The sequence below is a fragment of the Molossus molossus genome, unplaced genomic scaffold, assembly GCF_014108415.1.
Source record: "Molossus molossus isolate mMolMol1 unplaced genomic scaffold, mMolMol1.p scaffold_m16_p_12, whole genome shotgun sequence".
Classification (NCBI taxonomy): domain Eukaryota; kingdom Metazoa; phylum Chordata; class Mammalia; order Chiroptera; family Molossidae; genus Molossus; species Molossus molossus.
Genome location: NW_023425347.1, coordinates 44,758,177 through 44,781,360, shown reverse-complemented (window position 1 = coordinate 44,781,360; position 23,184 = coordinate 44,758,177). Strand labels below are relative to the sequence as shown.

The window sequence follows — 23,184 nt, the reverse complement described above, 5'->3', positions numbered from 1 at the left end:
GGATTTCACAGGACAGGGCCTGATGATGAAAAGGATTGAAAAAGATACTATGGGCCTTGGTCATTCACATGAGATATAGAACTGTGCTAATATATAAAACTGGGACTCCGCCATTACTGAAAATGAAAACTTATTTGGAAAATGTAAAAATATCCTCATTATATCCCGCTAACAGGCTCCCAGAGTTTTTCATAACTTTTTCTAGTACATTTCTCTCTTTTTAAAAAAATCTCTTGATCATTATCTTTTGTGGCTTCTTTTTCCCTTGTCTCCTTTTCATAGTCTGCTTATGCCCAGAATGTAACATAACCTGAATTCCCATTAATTCCTCTCCAAAGCCTTGGTAGAAGTGCTTCAGTTTGGAAAATCATCTGACTTGACAGATGAGGTGTGATACTAATGGCATAATGATCAAGACATCACTCAATGGCTTGAACTTTCAGTGTGTCGGGAACACAGATGGCCTTGTGTACCTTGGCATTGGTGCTGATAAACTGCTTTTAAGGAGTAAGCTTTGAGAGGTACTTGTACAATATTTTTGTGTTATTCTGTGCATTTTTAACCATTGCACAACTGGTCCTATTTATTTCTTGAACTGGGGCAATGAGAATTTTTACTCCAAGTGTACTATTTCAGTGAATAAGTCTAAATTTTAGAGAGTATTTTCTTGGGGCTAAAGTTGAATGATTTTGGTGGATTTGACTTACATGTTTGGTTAAATTAAAAATGCAAAACAACTGCCTTGGCTGGTTTGGCTCAGCGGTTAGAGCATCAGCCTGCGGTCCAGAGAGACCCGGGTTCGGTTCCTGCTAAGGGCATATACTTCGGTTGCAGTTTGTCACCGACCCTGGTTGGTCGTGCAGGTGGCAGCCACTCAGTGTGTCCCTTTCATGTCGATGTTTCTGTCTCTTTCTTCCTCTCTTTCCTTCGCACTCTATCTGAACAAAAAATGGAAAAAAATGTCCTCAGGTGAGGATAAAAAAAAAAAGCAAAACAACTTAGAAAAAAAATGAAAAACAGATCTGAAGGTTTTAACTTTATGCAGCTGTTATAGAAGCCAGTGTTTGTTGAACATTTAACACACACCAGGCATCATATAAAATGCTCGTATCTTATTTAATGCTTGTATCCACTCCGTGGAGTATTATCGCCATCCTGACTTTCCAAGTAAGACGTTAGAGACGTGAATAATTCACTAGTAAGTGATAGATTGGGGCTTGTAGACTGAGGTTTTCTCATTAGCAACCAATGCTGCCAGTTGTTTTCCTTGAAGGGATGGCTTGCTTTATTTCTTTTCAAGAAACTGTCTGCCAGATATTGAAGTCAGAAAACCCATAGTTGGTCTGTTAGTCGGTCTTTCAGGAGGTAAAAATGGTGTTCGCCTAAAAAGCAACTAGTGAAACAACTCAAACAATCATACTCTACCTGAGTGTGCTGTAGGGTCTTTTGTGCTTTCCAATTTGCCACACAAAATATTCTAGGGAGGTGTGCATAAGGGTCAAAATTAAATAAACCCTTTTTTATTGCTTCATCGAGGACATTCTTAAGTAACAGTGGCATTTTCCTTTCTTTGTTTTTTTTATTGTGAGTGCAGAGTGGTGGAGAATGCAAGACTACCAGACATTGCTGCCACCTTGATTTGCACTACAGTTCTCCAGCCATTGTCTCTGCACCATCGGTGGAAAGCAGATAACCTCTTAGTGTCATAGTGAAAATAAGGGACTCCCACTGTCTGTGGACCACACTTTGACAACCACCACCCTAGCATTAACTGGGGGATGGCGGAATTAAGCAGGTATATAAAACCCCAAACTTATCAGTTAAGAGACCTTGGAGGAAAAGAGTCTCTTGTGTCTTGTTTTCAGTTAGTTTTTCAAAAGGAAACAGCCCAAGTACCCATCAGTAGAAGAGTGGATAAAAAAGTGGTGTTACATTTATACAATGGAGTAAAAGAAGGATCTCACATCCTTTGAGACAGCATGGAGGGACCTGGAGAGTATTATGCTAAGTGAAATAAGCCTGTCAGAGAAAGACAAGTATCACATGATCTTACTTACATATGGAATCTGATAAACAAAATAAACTGACAAACAAAATAGGTCCATAGGCTTGGAAGCATGGTATACTGACGGATCTCAGAGGGAAGTGGGGCGGAGAGATTAACCAAGGAACTTATATGCATATATGCATAACCCATGGACACAGACAATAGTGTGGAGAAGACCTGGATGGGGCAGGAGCTGGGTGAAGGAGGGCAGTGGGGAAAAATGGGGGACATTTGTAAGACTCTCAACAATAAAGATAAAATATCTTTTTAAGTAAATAACCTCTCAAATGTGAAGAAAGGGTCAGGGAAAGAGGTTGCATCTACGAAAGCCTGTGTTTCTCTGAGCTCTGGTGGGCCTGGCCCAGTTCTGAATGTTCTCTGTGCCCGGTGGTCGAGGGGTTCCTGAATGAAAGTCTGGGCACTTACCAGACTTGAGCAAAGAGGAGAGCATCAGGAGGACTAGCAGGAGGCTCCAGAGCAGGGGCTGGAAGGAAAATGGAAGGGGTATACCTCGGGGAATCAACAAGGACAATCCAGAACTAGAAGAGAGCAAAGAAAACCCCTGCAGCGGGAGGATAGCCCTGACGTGAACACTGAACGTTGAACTTACCCAGGTCTGCTCAGGCTGTTATAACAAAATACCATAGATTGAGTGCCTTATGCACAGAAACTGCTTCTCAGTTCTGCAGGCTGGGAAGTCTACGATCACAGCACCGACAGATTCAGTGACTAGTGAGGGCCCTTCCGGTTCATGGACAGCTGTCTTCTGCTGTGTCCTCACCTGGTAGAAGGGGTGAGGGAGCTCTCCAGGGCCTCTTTTATAGGCACTAATTCCTTTCATAAGGGCTCCACCCTCATGACCTAATCACCTCCCAAAGGCCTCCTAATACCATCACTTTGGTCTTTAGGATTTAACATATGAATTGGGGGGAAACACAAACATTCAATCTGTAGCGGACCTGGACCATCAAAGTTATCAGATCTCATTGGACTGGACTAAGAAAACCCAGGTTAGACTTGATTGGGTTTCCATTATGAAGTGAAAACAGGCAACTCACACAGAAAAATAAGTTTCCATCTGACTCCAAAGCCTGTGTTCTGGCCTCATGTGCAACCATCCCTGCCCTAGACACAGACAATTGCCACAGCTCTTGCTCCCTGAAGGGACAGTTACTAAGGGCCCCATCCACACTCTCCTGGGCCTACACTTACATTTTCTAAGTCCGGTCCATTCAGGATGGGAAAGTAAAAGAGAAGAGAAATCCGGCCACTTTCTAAGAGAGCCTCAAATACATTTACAAACCATGCATGTCTTTCTGATGTTGGAGAAATGCAAGTATTGTGTGCTGGCAATAAACCTACTTAATTGCATAAACCTTCTCATTGCAAAAAGGCTCTAAGTCATGTGGAACTAGAACAAAACACTCTCTTCATTTAATCAGACCAAATTAGTAAACCTTTATCAAGGGCTTACTATGCATAAAGAACTGTGAGATTCGCCAGACATTAAACAATCCTTGGAACACTGCATGACATGGCAGAAGTGGGGTATTTTTATGTTTTTTAAATTATTTCCTCAAAGAAAGGAATGTTGCTGAGTTCATTAAGAGTCATCCAGCAGAGCAAGCTAAAAAGAAAAGAACACAAGTGAGTTTTACCAGGTGAGGCGAATGAGACCTCACATCTTCACCATGGTCCCCCTACCCATTTGTTGAGATCTTTGCGGCACCACCTAGTGACGTGCAGGTGCTCAGCCTGTCCTCAGTCCAGGCCGGCTCTCCGGGCCCACCTCACTGACAGCCTCTTTCGCTTGTCCTGAGACACACTAGAAGTGACCAGGGGACACTGGCAGTGGCTACAGACTCGCGCTGGAGATAAGAGAACACCCAGAATCTTGTGTTTGTATCCAAGCCCCGTGGATCCAAGCCCTTAGGCTCGCTGAATTTCTCTTAAAATGATAAAATAATCATTGTTCTCTGTCCACCCCAAGTTTGAGCCGCCAATGAGTTGACACGTTGCGAAGTGTTCTCTTGATTAGAAACATGTACAACAGAGACATAGCCCTAAGGAACTGAACCGGGAAGACGAGGAAGTCACAGTCTCCATCCTCTACCCCAAAAATGTGTCAACTACTTCATAACAATATTAAAACTAACATATACCGGTGACTTACCATGCTCCGGGAACCATGCTGTCTTCAGCTAATATCCTCACACCATCATCAGTCCACATATTCTTCCCCTTTTACAGACGAAGACATGGAGGCTCAGAGAGGTTAGGTGACCTTCCCAAAGTTACAGTGAGTACGTGACAGAGTTAAGACTCAAACCAAGTTGCAGACTTCAAGGCTATGCTAGGAAAGTGTACGAAGGTGTGTGGTGAAGAGGCCAAAACGCAGGTGAGACTGTGGGAGTGTAGTGGGTGAGGGACGGGTTTGCCATAATCATTGGGATATGTGCCTCAATTTTGTTTTACTTTATTCCTGTATATCTAGCCATTGATGTCTGAAAATAAAAACAAAATAATAAGACATCAAATGAACATCAACAAAACAGACCTCTGAGTGCCTCAGCCATGCTTCTCCCAATTATGTGAAATTCTACATTAACTTCAAAACAGGAAATGATTTGAATCCATAAACATATCTGAAGCATTACTGAACCTCCTCCCAACACAGGTTACTTCAGAATATGTGCACTGCATCGTTTACTGAAAGGACATCTATAGATGCCTTTTTTATAAACATTATCAAAACTACATCAGAGGGCCTCAGGCAACCATGAGCAAGGGTTCGAGGAGGTGCTGACGGGTGGAGCTGAGGAAGCTCGTGCTTCTGAGACCCGCTCTGTGTGTGGATGAAGCTCACTGACTACATACCAACCTCAAGCAATGGCTTAATGTGGAGATGGAGGGAAAATAGCCTAGCCAGAGGATATGTAGACTTTCAGGGTGCTGTTTGAACCCCCCTGATTATATTCTCTTGCTGCTATCCTAAATGCTTCCATTAGATATAGATTCCTTTGGGTGACATATGTATTGAGTTTCTACTGTATCCCGGCAGAGACAGGCCTAAGCACCGTGGCCTCCAGGAGCTCTTGCAGGGAGGGAGCTTGGCACACGCAGTGGCAGAGGCCGAGGTGATGGCGGGAAAGACGGAAGCAGGGGTGTGGGGTGAGGGGGAAGTCAGAGCTGAGTTCTGTGAAAGAAAAGGAATTGGTCAAGTGCTATGTGGGAAGAAAGCTGGGCGGCCCACAGCCAGGAGAGGGAGCAAGCGTTCAGGAGAGAGCCTGGGGCCCTGGCCGGTTTGCTCAGTGGTCAGAGCGTCAGGCTGCAGACTGAAGAGTCGCAGGTTCGATTCTGGCCAAGGGCACGTACCTCGGTTTCGGTTCAGTTTCCAGCCCAACCAGGGGCTGTGCGGGAAGCAACCAATTGATGTGTCTCTCTCACATCAGTGTTTCTTTCACTCTCCCCCTCCCTCCCACTCTATCTGAAGATAAATGGAAACATATCCTCGGGTGAGGATTAAAAAAAGAGAGAGCGAGCCTGGGAAGCAGCGAGAGGCAGCGCTGGAGACAGAGGCAAGTCCAGGGTCTGAAAGGCTGCTGAGAATGCCAGGCTAGGAAATACCAGCTTCACCCTGGGGCGCTGGGGGCCCTCCGGGCTTTGACCTATCACGTCAGCAGATTTGGATTTCAGAAAGAGACTCGCAGCAGGGAGCGGGAGCCCAGGCGGTGGCAGGGAGGCCAGTCGGGAGGCCATCTGGATGGCCGTGCAGGTGAGGAACGAAGAAGTGGCTGAAATGGACAAAGAGGAGACAGGTCCAAGAGACTTTTGCAAGTAGAATCCATAAGACGGAAGGAACCTTTGTGTGTACAGGTGAATGAGGAATTAGCATGATTCACAAGTGGCTGGTTTAGACAACCAGGTGAACAGAGGTGCCCTTCAAGGAGATAAGGAATGTGGACAAGAAATAGATTTTGAGAGAGCAATAAAGAATTCTGCTTTAAACATCTTACGATTGAGATGTTTATGAGACATCCATGAGGTAATGTCCATTAAACAAGAGGTTTTTGAGATCTGGTGCCCAAAATACTACTTCCGGCTGTAGATACAGGTGTGGCTGGCATTCACCAGGGTATCAGTGGTTGCTGAAGCCATGTGTGTGCGAGAGATCACCCAGTGAGTTTACAGTGAGGCTGGAGGAAAGCTGAGACCTGGAATCTGGGAACCCCCAGGCCAGAGCAGAGAAGGAGAGAACAAATAGGAAAGAGGAACACCAAGAGCAAATAGTGTCACCCGGCCAGTATGGCTTAGAGGTTGAGCATTGACCCAAGCACCAAGAGGTCACCGGTTCGGTTCCCAGTCAGGGCACATGCCCAGGTTGTGGGCCCGATCCCCAGTGGAGGGCCTGCAGGAAGCAGCCAGCTGTTGTTCACTTTCATCAGTGTTTCTATCTCTCTCTCCCTCTCCCTTCTTCTCTCTCTCAAATGAATAAAGAAAAAAAATTAAATAGAAGAAAAAAAAAGAGCAAATGGTGTCCCAGAAGGCCAGGGAGGAGAGTTTCCATCGGGGAAGGTTAAATGTAATGTGATGAAAATTGCCTTTTGGGTTTGGCAGCTGAGGAGTTACTGCTGACTTTGAAGAGAGCAGTTCCCGTGGAACAGAAAGAAGTAACGTCAGGGGGTTCAGGGGTGACTGGGAAGAAAATGAAGATGTGTGCAGATTATACTTTCAAGATACTTGACTGAGAAAGGAAAGACGTAGGGCCATCTCTAACAGAAAAGGAAGGTCAAAAGTGGAATATTTTTTAAATGTGAGGGAGTCAAGCACATTGGTAAGAAAGAGCGAGTCTAGTTAAGAGCATGAAGTACTTGAGTTCAGTTCCCAGCTCCCCCACACCCTTGCTGTGTGACCTTGGGCAACATCCTTATACCCACTGCTCAGTTTTCTCACCTGTAATGTGGAAGGAATGCTGCTACCTGGGTCACGGGGGTGATGTGAGGATGACGTGAGTCAACATGTCAGCGGCTCTTGGAAAACATTCAACAAGCATTAGCTACCATTATAACTAGTATATGCTACATGAGGGGAAACAACCAATAAGAGAGGATCCTGAGAAGGGGGATGAGAAGTGTTTGGAATGAGGAAAGGATACCTACAAGCTGGGGAAGCATAACAGAGGTGAAGAGGTTGGGTAAGTTCCTACATCTGTGGCTGCTGTCATTTGTTAAAATTAAACACTCCCTAAAGGACGGACCTGTTTCACCTACAGCAACTCTGATTGGCCGGGATCAGAGCAAGTGGAAGTCAGAAAGTATCTCCTGGGCCTTGGGCTTAAACCTGCCTGCAGGCTGCCCTGTCTCCTGGGACACATTCCTGCAAGTGTTTACAACAAACAACAGGAGTTTTACTGTCAGAGACCATGTAGCCTTGAGGAATAGAGCTGAATAACAAGTCAGTGGTTCAGGGCACAGTGACTGTTTTAGCTTCCAAAATGTAGCATTCCCACCCTGGCTGGTGTGGCGGGTGGGTGTCGTTCCTGCACTGAAAGGTTGCCGGGGTTCGATTCCGGTCAGGGCACGTGTCTGAGTCGCTGGCTCCATCCCAGGTAAGGGGTCTGCAGGAGGCAGCCATCGCTCTCACATCTATGTTTCTTTCTCTCCTTCTCCCTTCCTCTCTCTCTAAAAATCAACAAGAAGAGCTTTAAAAAAAAAAAAAAAATGTAGCATCCCCAAAGTGTTTCCCTCTCATTTTGCTCCAAGTTCCAGAAACAGGAGTCTCGGGGCATCTTTTTAACTGTAAATGACATATTTAAACCACCCATCAGGTGGTCAAGACAGTGAAAGACTCCTCTTGTGAGTGCAGCTATTTTGCTTTAACATGACAGGTTCCTGTGACCCAGTTGATACATTTTTCTCCTATTGTCAAGGGCACTGACTGAAGGTGTTCCTCGTGGTTTTCCCATGCTTTGAGAAATGCCTTCTACCAGAAAGTGGGTCACCAAGTTAGTGCCCCACACTTGCTCATCCATACCAGCTGAATGACCTCAGGTTAAAGTGGAAGGAACCTATCTAGACAAGTGGCGTATTTTCCTGCTGGGACTAACTCCTGTAGTAAATGCTTGGAAAACTGGCCTGGTCAGAGCAGCACTCCCTAAGCAACGGACCTGTTGAGCGGGGTTTCACCTACAGCAACTCTGATTGGCCGGGATCAGAGCAAGTGGAAGTCAGAAAGTATCTCCTGGGCCTTGGGCTTAAATTTGTTTGCGGCTGCCCTGTCTCCTGGGACACATTCCTGCAAATGTTTACAACAAACAACAGGAGTTTTACTGTCAGAGACCATGTAGCCTTGAGGAATAGAGCTGAATAACAAGTCAGTGGTTCAGGGCACAGTGACTTGTAGAATACAGTCTTGTTTTCCTTGTAAGTCCTCAGCTTGGGCTTGCTGGAGCTGTTGAGGCAAGCCCTGAGGCTACCCAACATGTGTTGTTGAAAAAGGAAGAGAATGTTAAGCAATGAGAAACTTAGCACTTAAATTCCATATAATTAGAAAGAATGAATGAGTGGGTGGGTGGGTGGGTGGGTGGATAGATGCAACATGATGGGAGCCCAGATAAGATTACTGTACCCAAGCTTCCCAAGCTCAGTTGTGGTAAATAAGCACCCACTGTCAGAAATAAGTAAATATTTCATTATTCTTCTAGGTGGCTTCTCCAGAGTCACTTCATGTCCTAAAATAGCTGTTGGTGCTCCAGCCATTGTGTCCTAAGTCCATTAAAAAGGAAGAGGAAATGGAGAAGAAAATCCTTCTCTCCTCTTGGGACATTGCATTCACCATTTCTGCTTCTATACCACTGGTCACAAGGACACTTTCATCTGCAAGGGAGGCTCGTAAATGTATAAATTCCAAATAGCTATCTGCCCATTTAAAAATCATGAGGTTTAATTTTTTAAACTAAAAGAGAAGATAGAAATTGTGTTTCTACTGCAGATTCTAACGCAGGCCTTTTTCTCCTGGCAGCAGGAAAAGTGGATTTAAGTTTGTGTTTTTTTTAAGTCCTGGTAGGACTGAGCTCACCAAATGTCCAGTGGCCGCCGTAGAAAGTAGAATTAAACGGGGCCTCCAGGAGGCCTATAGTCCACCCTCAAACCCAGGGCAGTCGCCTGGCAAGCGGGCAGAGGCTGCAGCCCTGCTTTTGAAGTGTTTCTTCAGGGGCTGCCCAGCATCCTCTCGGGCTGCCCATCAAAGCCGCAGTAATGCCGCCCCTCCTCTCTCAGACCCCACGTGGGGCCACTGAACTTAGCCTTGAGCCCTGGTGGAGGCACTGGCTGTCTCTTGGTCTCCCCTGCAGATGAGAGGGTCTCTTTCTGTTGGACAGCTACTGTCCTTAGGAAGGTCTTCCTAAGACTAAGTCAAAAAAATATGTTTTCCATCAAAATGAGATCATGCAACTTTGACACATAGTCTTTGCACTTAACAAAATACCACAGGCATCTTCCCAAAATTGTAAAACTGAATATTCTATGTCATTTTAAAAATATTTTTTATAATTAAACTGAGACACTCAAGTCATATGTGTTTAGCTTGATGGCTTTTCACTAAGTGGACATTCTCATCTTCCTAACATGCAGATCAAGTATGAACATAACCAGCACCCCAGAAAGCTCTCTTCAGCCCCCTTCTATTCACTGCCCCCTGCAAAGAATGCAATAGATACTTTTGAACTTTATGTAAATGGAATCATACTGTATGTATCTTCTTTAAATACATCATTTTCATGATTGTATAATATTCTTTTGTATTGCTGTATTATAATTTATCCAGCTTATTCCTATTATGGTGCATTTATCCCCCATTTTTTGCTTTCACTAAAAATGCTGTAATGGCCCTGGCTGGTTTGGTTCAGCGGTTAGAGCATCAGAACACAGACTGAAGAGTCACAGGTTCAGTTCTCATCAAGGGCACGTACCTTGCTTGTGGTTCATCCCTGGTCCTGGTCAGGGTCATGTGGAAGGCATCCAATCAATGTGTCTCTCTCACATCGATGTTTCTCTCTCTCTCTCCCCTCTCCCTCCCACTCTATCTGAAGATAAATGGAAAAATATCCTCGGGTGAGGATTTAAAAAAAAAAATGCTGTAATGGATATCTATGTAACAAAAACAGTTATGTCTTTCCCCTGAGGATAAATCCATTAATGTGGGAACTTTTAAGACTTGACTAGTATTACCAAATTAACCTTTAGAAAGGTAGTACCAATTTTATATTCTCATCATGGCATAGAAGACTTCCAGTTTCTGTGGTGTGGTGCAAAATTGAACACAAAGCCCCAAATGTAATTCAACATCCACCAAATATGCTCCTGCCTGTCTTAAATATCCTTCCTTCCTCTTACAGTACAAAAATAGATTGCAAGCACAAATATTCTCCAAGTTCTCTGACAAAAACGAAAACAAACATAGATTGGTAGGGCTGGAAATGACCTTGGAATTTATGAGGTCCAACAAGCTTATTTTCATATGAGAATACAGAAGCCCAAAGAGGAGAACTATCAGAGCAGACAGATTCCCAATGAAAATGAAACCAGAAAATGACGTGTAGAGAAAAAACTGCAAACAAACAAAACAAAATGTGTTTTTGGCAGTTACTTTTAAGGTCATGAGACATTTTTTTTCTTTTTACTTTTCCGAATTACCTATATCTTCAATAAGGAGCATATATTTCTCCCACAGTAGAGGAAAACTATTTTCTATAAAAGAAGGGAAAATAGCCTGGCCAGTGTGGCTCAGTGGTTGAGTGTTGACGCATGCACCAGGGGATCGTTGGTTCGATTCCCAGCCAGGACACATTCCCAGGTTGTAGGCCTGATCCCCAGTAGGGGGCATGCAGGAGGCGACCACTTGACGTTCTCTCTCATCGGTGTTTCCATCTCTCTCTCTCTCTCCCTCTCCTGTCCTCTCTCTCTAAAATCAATAAAGGGGGAAATAGAAAGGAGAGACTAAGTTTACCAAATGACTAATTATATTAATTTAATGCATGCCTAAGATCGTAGGTGACGGGGCTATAGAATAGGAAATAAGGTGGCTTCATAAGCTTGAGAAGAATTTGGAAGAGACAGAACAATGAAGTCCAAGAATTCAGAGCCCAAAACAAGCAGAGCCAGATGAAGCAGCTTTTGGAAGCCTCCAGTCTGGGAGTTGGGTGAGTTGGGTCTGGAACAGGCCCTGGAGACCACCGTGGTGAAGAAACAAAGGACAGGTTTTCCAGTGCTGTTTCCTCGTGAGTCGTTTGGAACTCTGGGCTCTGTCCCTGTTTGGAGACAAGGTGAGGATGGGGGTGGGTTTAGGGTGCTGTGAACTGTAGGAGCTCAGCCAGCAGCAGAGGGCTGAAATGTTTAGGAACCACCTCCACGGTGCCTGCCCCTTTCTCTTACCCAACACCTGAACCTTCCTTGTCTTCTGTTGATGTAAGAGTCAGAGTCATGGAATCCACTGCAGAGTTTTATCTTAATTAGACATTTCACATGTCTCACTGTGCCTGTGGTAGGCTTTAGCTGAATGATTCACAAAATCATAGACTGTTGGAGTTGTCAAAACAGAGATGAAATCATGTCCCTAAAGTCCCCAAGCTAATAAGTGGTGGGACCTGATAGGGTTGCCAGATTTAACAAATAAAAATACAGGCCAACTAGTTCAATTTGTATTTCAGATCAACAATGACTGTGTTGGTGTAAGTATGCGTCATGTAGTATTGAGCTGGATGTCCCGTGTTTCACTGGGCAACCCTGCGGGTCATGGAGAAAGCACAGCTCCTGGTCGACCGAAGACTGTGTTGCGTTTCTGAACAACAGATCTGCCTGACTCCCTTAGTGGGAAGCTCTGGAGCTTAGCAGGCACCAAGGCATAACAGATTACAAATCTCATCTTCTAGTAGTCTTAAGGATTAAATGAATTATTACAAATGAAACACAGAGAAGATACTTATTAGATCAATATCAAGTCAAAAGCATTGTGAACCAGATACCTTTATCTGAACAGTCTGCAATGACCTCTCAAACATGTTTGTCTCTGAACCACTCCATTGCATTGATACGAAATAGGCCCAGGCCCTCTCTTACTCACTCCGGCTTGATTTGGGAAACCATGAAGTTCCCTTCATCTGCAAAAGAGAGGATGGCCCTGCTATTGGTAAGGCAATGGGGATTTTTATTCACCATCATGACAAGTATTCATTCATGATAGAACCATTAGCTCAGCATTATTACATTGTAAATATTAAATATCCACGGAGACTCCCTGCAGTGACCACTGGGAGTTCACAGCAAATTGCTTTCCCTCAATTATCTAGTCTAGAAGCTGTAAATTGAGCTAATCATCAGAATCACCAAGGGAATTTTCTTAAAGGTCATATTTTTATTATGAAAATATTTCAAACATTCAGCAAAGCTGAGAGAATTTTATAGTGAACATTTGTATATCCACCACCTATATTCTACCATAAACATTTTACTATAACTTGTTTTACCACATAACGGTCCTTCTCTCCACCCATTAGTACAGCTTCTTTTTTTTTCCTTACCCATTCCAAAGTAAATTGCAGATATATGTACCTTTTCCCTGGGGTACTTTATAAAACTGTAAATTCCCAGGACTCAACCCCAGAGGTTCACAGATTGACAGATTCAACAAAGTTTTTAATACCCCAGGTGATTCTGATACACAGTCACTTTGGGAGTATCAGTCAGAAGAAGCTAAGTTATCCTGCAGTAACAAATAGGCCTTCCTGAACATTTCTGTGGTGTAGAACAACAAAGATGTTTCATCTTCTGTTTTCTCCTCTTCCTCCTTCCCCTCCTCTTCTTGTTCTTATTCTGGACTAATGCTGTGTATTCATCAACAGTTGACTGACCTTCACTCAGGTGACCATGCTGATTGAGTCCTCACTATGCAAAACATTGCTAGTGTCATGGCAAAGAGAAAAGAGATATCGAAAACTTTGTACTGGCTAACAACAACAAAAAAACAACTCTGCCTAAATATGATATACATCTACCTCTGCCCACATTAGCCAAAAGCAAGTCATTTGGGACCTCAAGTTAAAAAACATGGAGATGGCCCTGGCTGGTTTGGCTCAGCGGTTAGAGCGTCGGCCTGTGGTCCGGAGAGACCCGGGTTCGGTTCCCGCTAAGGGCACGTACTTCGGTTGCAGTTTGTCCCCGGCCCTGGTTGGTCGTGTGGGTGGCAGCCACTCGATGTGTCCCTTTCACGTCGATGTTTCTCTCTCTCTCTCTCTCCCTCCCACTCTATCTGTACAAAAAATGGAAAAATGTCCTCAGGTGAGGATTAAAAACAAAAAAACAAAAAAAAACATGGAGATGAATAATCTTCCCTCAGGAAGGAGCACTATGGAAGGGAAGCTGGAATATTTAGGAAGAGTAATACAAAAAAACACAAGAGCCCTGGCCGGTTTGGCTCAGCGGTTAGAGCGTCGGCCTGCGGTCCGGAGAGACCCGGGTTCGGGTCTCGCTAAGGGCACGTACCTTGGTTGCAGTTTGTCCCCAGCCCTGGTTGGGTCGTGTGGATGGCAACCACTCGATGTGTCCCTTTCACGTCGATGTTTCTCTCTCTCTCTCTCTCTCTCTCTCTCACTCTATCTGAACAAAATATCAAAAAATGTCCTCGGGTGAGGATAAAAAAATAAAAAATAAAAAACACAAGAAACCCCTAATTTATTCCAGACTGTTCAATGAGTAGACAAAGAAGACAAAGTAACTCTCTCAATATCACTCAGCTAGTCCAATGCAGGAGCGATGCAGAAACAAAGTCTCCCAATTTCCAATGTCATGGATAAGGCTACCTCTCTGAAGCTGCCAGATTGCTCACCACTCATTCATTCATTCATTCATTCATTCATTCATTCATCTAACAATTATTAAGTGCATACTATACACCAGGCATTAGTAAATAGGGCACAGGCTGTGCCATCAGGAAATTTCCAGTCCCTTGCCTGGCCAGTGTGGCTCAGTGGATTGAGCGTTATGCCATGCACCAAGAGGTCCCTGGTTCGATTCCCAGTCAGGGCATGTGCCTGGGTTTCAGGTTCTATCTCCAGTGGGGGTGTGTGCAGGAGACAGTTGATGTCTCTCTCCTTCTCCCTGCCTCTCTCTCTCTCTAAAAATCAATAAAAACATTTTTAAGAAAAGAAAGAAATTTCCAGTCCCCCCTAAAGTTCTTTCATATAACCTTCAGCTGACCCTCTGGCATATTTCATCCTATCACCAAATAACCCAAGGCAGCAGTGCATTTCAGACTAATAGAGATGCTGTCTGAGGATAAACATCTATTTTTCTTCATTTTTTTTCCCGTCAGAAAGAGTCAGTTCCTAGCAACAGCCTGCTGAAACTCGACTTGGTGATATAGCTCATCCCAGACAGAATAGTTACAGAGACTGACTCATGGGCTCACAGTGGTTGAGGCTCCTTCCTAGGGCACAATCAGCTCATGATCTGATGGCATAATAGCTTTCCTCTGAAAGGAATCATTTAATTACAAAAACCTGAGCCCATCCTTGGATTCCCATTTTCATTTAGAGAGAAAGAAGTATTTCAAGGGTTAGAAATCTGATAGATTTTTAAACAACTCTGTGGACTATCTAAAAATAGGATTGTTTGATTTGCAAAAACTATTTGATACCTTCACAAGTTATCACTGTGACGACCATCCATCATTAAAGATGTTAAAATAGCACCACACTATAATAACGCTGTGTCTAATCTTTGTAGAAGCGTGGGGTGTGGAGCTGGGAGGACGGTTAAGCTTCACTAACAGTGGCTGCCTTATTTATCAGATAATAATCATGATGTTTATTGAGTGTTACACTGTGCCAGCTACCATTCCAAACAATTTACATGTAATACCTCCGTTTGTCCTCACAACTAATAGGCATCGTAATCATCCCTATTTTGTAATTGAAGAGGTTGAAGCTCAGAGAGGATAAGTAATTTTATCCAAGTTATCTAACTAGACAAAGGTTTGTGATGCCCTGGCCAGTTTGGCTCAGTGATTAGAGCGTCGGCCCACGGACCAAAGAGACCCAGGTTCGGTTCCCACTAAGGGCACGTACCTCAGTTGCAGTTTATCCCCGGCACTGGTTGGGCTTATGTGGGTGGTGACCAGTTGGTGTGCCTCTCTCACACTGATGTCTCCCTCTCTCTCTTTCTCCCTCTCTCTCTCCCACTCTATCTGAAGATAAATGTAAAAAAGAAAAAGTAAAGATCTGAGATGTGAACCTGGAACTCAAGTCCTCTGGTCCAGTGTTGCTTTTATGTAAAAGGGAATAGAGTTGTCACTTCTGTGGGGCCACACAGCTCCTAGACATTGCCTGTGACACTATGCAGGGTTCTGTGGGGCTCCCAACATAAAGCCGTTTCTACTCTCTGGCAATGAAGGAAGAGAATGCAGTTAAACTGTGTGTCCTGGAAGCCAGGGACAGAGAGAGTTTTAAGATGTCTATCAGTGGTGGTAAATGCTACTAGAGAGTCAAAGATGGTACAGCCTAGAAGAAGGTCATTAAACAATGTGACAATTATGCAATCACTGTTGAACTTCAAAAGATCAATGTCAGAGAGTGATGAGGGTAGGAGGTAGTTTGCAAGAGTAAGAGGAGTCCAAAAAGAGGAGGAAATGAAAAAGGGCAGTTTTAGGTTACCAGGGGGCAAAGAAAAAGACTATAGAAACAACTAGAAGATGCAAACAATGGTAGAATATATCCATTTGCATTGGGGAGAACCAAGTTTGTTGTCATACAGAAGAGAGAAGAGATGGTCCCAACTGAGAGAAATAAATTTAATGTCCTCAAGAAGGAGAGCATGAAGTGTTTGGAGTAGGCAGGAGGATAGGATCCATTCATTAGTAAATTGTTTTTTCGACCACTATTATAAATGTCTACTGTGTTTTAGTCACTGTGTTGGAGCACCATGGTGAGCAAAACATACCTATATCCTATACTTATGGACCATAGCAATTAATATGGAAGACAGACTCTTTAGGTATATATAATATATGGTTATATATTATATGTTATATATTATATAATATGTGGTTATTATATACTATGTAAAGGGCTATTAAGGGTCCTGGCCAGTGTGGCTCAGTTGATTGGGCATTGTTCCATGCACTAAAATGTTCTTGGTTTGATATCCAGTCAGGGTACATGCCCAAGTTGCAGGTTCATATGCCAGTAGGGGGTGTGCAGGAGACAGCCAGTCAATATTCCACTCTCACATTGATGTTTCTCTCTCTCTCTCTCCCTCTCCCTTTCTTTCTTGCTAAAAATCAATAAAAATATATATTTTAGGTTTGATGAATGAAAATGTACAAGAGCCAAAGCAGAGGTTAGCCCTAGGCTGAATAGTTGTATAAAGTCTTCCAAATAGGAGAAAGAAGGGACAGAAGAAGCATATGTGTTGAAAATTTGAGGAAAGACTCTTCACCTTCTTAGTGAATAGGAAGGCTGAAAATGTGCGCGAATGAGAAGAATAAGACTATGTTTGAGGATTTGAGGACGAGGAGGAAATATATTAGAATCCATCCACGGACATCCAATTTGGTATGAGCAAAAGAGGAATGTATTTGCCAAGAAGCATTAAAAGCTATTATGAAATTAGATAGTATGACCCAGCTGGCCTAGTTTTCTGACTTTCTCAAGGAATTCTTAGCAACCCAGAGTAGATGCATATAAAGTAAATGGTGGATTGGGCAGGCTTGTGGTTCTCAGGGCAAGCACAGTAGAATTCAAAGGGAGCAAAACATTCAAAATTACAAGAAAGGGCCTGGTGCCCCGCTGGGCAGGGAGGTAAATGGAGCCCAAAGGGCATGGATCAACTCAATGAGGTCACAATGCGGTCCAAGAGAACAGAGAACAGTTGAGAAGAAAAACAGAAAGGAAGAAGAAGACGTGATCAGAGAGAGAGGATAGACTGATATAACAGTGAGCTCTCAGGTTTGGTCAAATCAATAGGGAGCTAAAATTGGGTTGGTGATGAAGGTCATTGGTGCTGAAGAGGTTTAAAGGATGCTGAGGCTGGGGTGAAATGAGAATTAAGGCCTGGAGAGCTTTCCTGACAGCAATTAGGACCCAGAGAATGCTGTGCCTTAGAGAAAAACTTTTAAGTTTTCTAAACGAGATACAAATATTTGTACATATACTGTTGTGTGTGTATGTGTGTGTGTGTTCATGCACACATGTACACACATTGATATATATCTTACCTGAAAGTGGCCTGGACATCTTGAAGTGATGGCCAGTCCCCAGACTTGTTGTTGGATTATGTTTCTTTCAAACATCAGTATGCTGGATAACAGTCTACAGATGTAACTCAGGAAGGGCTAAAAGGTTGAGTAACTTCCCCTCATATACCAAGCATCAATTTATTGGAAAAGAGATAGAAAAAGAGAAATTTTCAATGAGACTTGGGACAAAGGAACAGATTTCAGAGACTTTTCAAATGTAGATTCAACTTTTTAGAGTTGCTTAGCAACTGATCAGGTATGGGAGATGAAGGAGAGGATGAAGGAGAGTCAAACATAGAAGGAGGCAGAGAGTTGGTTCTTGTCTCCCCCGACTCATTTTACAGGTAAGAAAGCTAAGCTCAGAGAAATTAAAAGACTCATCCATAGCCACACAACTATAAGTGTCAGAGCCACGGTTTATTGCTAGATCCATCTGCCCTGTGAGCTTCTCACAGAGGCAGGTTAGTAATAAGCTAGCAAATTCCTTGACAAGTGGAATGAGGGAAACTGAGATAGATAGCTAAACAAAAGCTGATCAATTAACAGCCAGCTAATAAATTACAAGATCTTATCTTCCCTAAGCAAAGACACTTACACTTCTCCCCAACCAGAGAGAGTGAGTGGCGTAAACACTCTAGTCAGGGACCCAGTTGGTGCCATTAGTGCTAGCCAAACCCCAGAATAAATAAAGTTGGGAATAAATAACAAAAGCCCAATTAGAGCCAGACAAATCCAAGATAACAGTAAAGCAGTGAAGCTGACCAGAGAATGATCTCAAACTTCCCTCTATGCTCATTCTGATACATCAGCATACTAAAAGACACACCTGGAAAGTTGTTGAATATTCTGTTGAGATCCTCCCATGAGATCTCCATTAAAAATGCCTACCTTTGCCCTGGCTGGTTTGGCTCAACGGTTAGAGCATCAGCCCACTGACCAAAAATGCCTACCTTTAGAAAACAGATAAAAACCCCTAAGACAAAGGATGCCAGTGGATATTCTTCCTTGAGTACACCCACATCTCCCACTCCTTCTTTCCTCAGAATTGTATCTTTTTTCTGTCTTTATCCTAAGCTATAAGGCTTCCCATGAGACTTGCAACCAAGTGAGCAGTGAGCAGCAGCAGCTTATCCCGGGCTACCCCCCTGAACCTGTCTCCAAGGGCCCTCCTTTTGCCTCTGTAACTTGTTTCCTGAGTCCATGAAGCCCAGTATGGCTCACTTCTTCTTCCTCTGTGACTTCCTTTCCTGAATCCATGCAGCCCCATGTGGCTCATCTCTGTTACTGTGACTTTCTTTCCTGAGTCTAGGCAGCCCAGCCTAAACTCACTCCTGTTGCTATGATCTTTTGTCTTCTAGCTTAAGTCCTTTCTTTTTTTTTTATGTCTGCAGTTTTAATAAACATACTCTCAAAATCACCTAGACTCATATTGTGAAGTCTTTCCTGCACACATTCCAGACCTGCCTTGGTCCTGGTCCTTTTCTGGTAAACCATTACATCATATGCCTCCCCTCTAGCCATTCTCTGCAGGACTCGGTTACGTTCCATATCACTTTATTGAATATACCAAGCTCAACCATATCCCCTTCTTTTCCACATCTCCCCTGTGTTGGCAAAGGTACTTGTGCATGCTCATCAACCACCCTTCCCCTGCCTGGGCAAGAGGTCTCTCCCAGGGTTCCTGCAGTGGTGTTTATAGGCAGGCTCACAGCCCTATCACAGTTCTGTGACACTGGGTTCACTTGTCGTCCTCCCATTAGACTGTGAATTCTCCGATGGAAAAGACAGGGCCTCTGAGTCTTTATTCTCAGTGCTTAGCACAGTGTCTGATCTATACTAGCTGCCAACAGATATTTATCAAATGAAGAGCTGTATTAATAAGCCTCATGCTTAATTCCAGGTTGCATCCTACAGTTAATAATATACAGTCAGCTCTGGCCAGTTTGGCTCAGTGATTAGTGCGTCAGCCAGAGGACCAATGAGTCACGGATTCAATTTCGCTCAAGTGCATGTACCTCAGTTGCAGTTCATCCCCAGCCGTATGGGGTCATGCGGGAGGCAACCATTTGATGTGTCTCTTTCACATCGATCTCTCTCTCTCTTTCTCTCCCCCCCCCCTCCCTCTCTCCCTCCCTCCCACTCTATCTGAAGATAAATGGAAAAATATCCTCAGGTGAAGATGAAAAAAAAAAAAAAAAATATATATATATATATATATATATATATATATATATATATATATACATACACAATCAAATGTCAACAAAGAACATTATAAGCTGCTCTGTGCCATTACTATTTAAAATCTTTAAAAATAAAAGCACAACAGAAACCTACATACGTGCATTTGTTTGGCGTGGGGGTTAGCTAATTATCTACCTGACATTTTATATGTTCGGTCTTGCTTTCTGGGCACAGAACATGCTGTAACACACCGGCCCTGCCATTTCATCCTCTTTACCCTGGGGCCAAGCACCCTGCCACAGTTGCTTAGGAGGTGAAGATCTCTTGCCGGGCCCAGCTAATGAGTCCAGGAGCTGTCTCCTCGAGAGCGTTACTCGGATAAATACAAAGCACCCTGGACACGGTGGCTCAGGTGGGCCTGCTGAGGTGATGCAGCGTGTCACAGTCCCATCTCAAAGAGAATGCTTGAGTGAGAATAGGGACGAGGACCTGCTGGGCTGGCAAACCTCCTGTGTCTGCCCCTTCCTCCCTTCCTTCCTCCCTCCCTTCCTCCCTTATTTCCTTCCTCCCTCCCTTCCTTTCTCCCTCCCTTCCTTCCTCCCTTCCTCCCTTCCTCCCTCCCTTCCTCCCTTCCTTCCTTCCGTCCTCCCTCCCTCCCTCCCTTCCTCCCTCCCTTCCTCCTTCTCTCCTCCCTCCCTTCCTCCCTCCCTTCTTCTCCCTTCTCCTTCCCTCCTTCCCTTCCTCCTCCCTCCCTCCCTCCCTCCTTCTCCCCTCTTCCTCCTTCCTCCCTTCCTTCCTCCCTCCTCCCTTCCTCCCTCCCTCCCTCCCTACCTTCCTCCCTCCCTTCCTTTCCTCCCTTCCTTCCTTCTCCTTCCTTCCTCCTTCCTCCCTCCCTCCCTCCCTCCCTTCCTCCTCCCTCCCTTCCTTCCTCCCTCCCTCCCTTCTTCCCTTCCTCCCTCCCTCCCTCCCTTCCTCCCTCCCTTTCTTTCTCCCTTCCTTCCTTCCTTCCTCCCTCCCTCCCTCCCTTCCTCCCTCCCTCCCTTCCTTCCTCCCTTCCTTCTTCCCTCCCTTCCTCCCTCCCTCCCTCCCTCCCTACCTCCCTCCCTTCCTTTCTCCTTCCTTCCTTCCTTCCTTCCTCCCTCCCTCCCTCCCTCCCTCCCTCCCTCCCTTCCTCCCTCCCTTCCTCCCTCCCTGCCTTCCTCCCTCCCTTCCTTCTTCCCTCCCTCCCTTCCTTCCCTCCTCCCACGTAGTGCTGTGGGAACCTTAGGGGAAGTAGTACACTGAGTGTGAAGCAGGGGTTCACAGTATCGTCACTCTCACAGTATAGCTCCTTTGGCCTCACATGACAGACTTTTAAATTACACTAGAGGTTGAGAATAAAGGTTTTTTTATTTTTTTCCTTTGGAAGTGTTGACAGACCCCTTTAAAATGGAATCTCATATTCCAGAGTTCCTTTGTGAATCACACCACGTCATATTGAGTCTAGGGCGGCTCGGGGGGTTAAGCCTCGAGTAATAATACACTAAAAATCAGTGAGATGGCATCGCTGTGACAACTCCTCATCTGCTATCAATCACCTTGTCACCAGAGAACACAGCCCCCTCATTCTGATAGGTGGCACCGCGAAAGATTTTTTTCCCATGCAACAGATGATCCTGGAGGGATATCAAGGCCCACTGGTTTTTATTAAAAGTCTTAAGGCCTCAAAGATATGCAATTGACATTATATGAAAACTCCTATTTCTACTCGCAGTTGTTGGGCCTTCATGGCGGTGATAAAAATCACTCTGTTCTCCGGTTTTCAGCCGTGAGAAGAATCGAGGCATTGTGCAGATCACTTAAAATTCCACTCTGCCTGCACCATTTGGCAAAAGAATGCTAAGAATTTGCAGCTGCTGCGCTCAGGAAAGGTTCCGAAGAGGGGCCGCTGCTGTTTAACACACAGCTGTTGTTCATTTGCCCTGGAGACTTTTAATTGCCTTTGTGTCAAGATTTGTTAAATAACATTTTAGAGCACCAACAATTATCATACTTGTGTTAGTAGGATGCCGAAGGAGGAAAAATAATTGGAAAACAAGCGTTTTGGCCTTGTAAGCCGAGTCTGACAATGCCTTTCCCACATGACTGGCTCCCAGCCATCCCAGGCAAGAGTCCCAGGTAAATCGGGTCAGGAGCCCGGCCCCTTGCGCCCGTACTCGGCTATCAGGAGGCACGTCTTCCCTGAGTGGCCTTCTCCGGTCCCCACGCTCCGGGGCAGACGCAGCACCAGCTGGCAACCGCCTGCTCCCCCGAGTGGCCTGCGTATTGTCGGGCCTCTGAAAGGGCTGTTTTCCTGTGACATCTAGCCCATCCATGACCACACTGGGAGGGGCGGGAACGCTCCCCCCTTGGCTTAGAGCCACGGTGTGCGGGCCTTTCCTTTATTTTCTGCCAAGGCAAAGGAGAGGGGACGAGAGGCCTTCTACTCATGGGAAACAACTAATGTTGTTCCTCGAGAGGGAAGTCGCGAAAATGCCCCAAGAAAGGAGCTTTGAATATGAAAATTGGAGAGTAAGTCATAAATCCTCACCACCACATGAAAGTCTCAATCACGCTTTGCATTTTACTGTTTGGTATTTTCTTGAAAGGAAAACGCCGGTTCCTCGGGCATTTGGGAAGCAGCTGCTGCGTGCAAGGTGCTGTGCTAGCGAGGGGCCTGGAGACCAAGTGTGAGGCAGGCCAAGGGCACCCAACTGCATGTGAACCACTCACTCCAACAGAGGCCAGGGCGAGGGCTCTGATTTATAGCAGAAGGGATGACGAGGAGGAAGGAGGGACCGTCCAGGCTAAGGCTCTGGAGGAGCAAAAGCACAGTGGCCTGGAAAATTTCATGTCTTACTGACGGACAGTATGTGGTTGGACGTGACAGTGTTGGACAAGGACGAGAAACGAAAAAGAAGAAAGGCTGGCGAGGTTAAATCAATCAGATTCTGGCTGGCGGGATGCCCTCTAAACAGTCTGGATTCTATCCTGTGGGGACTGGGAAGCCATGAAATGCTATAGAGCTGGGGAGCAACACGCTTCCAGGCGTGGCATCCTGCCGGCAGGTCTGCCGGACCCCAACGCCTCCCCACCCCCACTGTCCATGCAGAGCGACTGCCACTGGCCAAGGAGGCCCTGAGCTGGGCTCCAGCAGGCGAGAGAGGAGGGAAGGCCCCTGAGAGCCAGCGTCCAGGCTCCAAATCCCAGACACGCTGCTCAGCAGCCTGAGGCCACGGAGTTAACTTCTCTGTCTCTGTCTCCCCATCTGCACACTGGGAATAGTCCCAGTGCCTGATTCTTGACACTGCTTTAAAGCAAGTCACATAAAATGTTCAGAGCAGTGACTGGTACCGTTAGCTCTTGGCAACAGTTAGCGGTTAGGATTTTCAGATGTCAGATCTGACAACTTAGCCATGAGTTGAAGTTGGGGAGGCAAGGGAAATAGTCACAGGGGCAGTGCTCATTGGAGGGATACTCAGAATTAATAATAATTACCAGATAACAGCAAAAAACCATACTGAGGGACATTACAAAGTGACTTTGTGATCTTCAAACGTGTCAAGGAAACACGAAGGAACAGTTGGGTACTGAAGGGTACCGGGACGTGGCTACTAAAGGCAAAGTGTGATTTAGAACTTGACCCA

At 45.0% G+C, this 23,184-nt stretch overlaps 1 protein-coding gene across 1 annotated transcript in view; it reads left to right on the top strand.

Moving 5' to 3' along the window:
* Positions 1-23,184, top strand: part of AK5 (adenylate kinase 5) — a 220,708-nt gene that overhangs the window by 166,561 nt on the left and 30,963 nt on the right. The gene's annotated exons all lie outside the window — the stretch shown is intronic.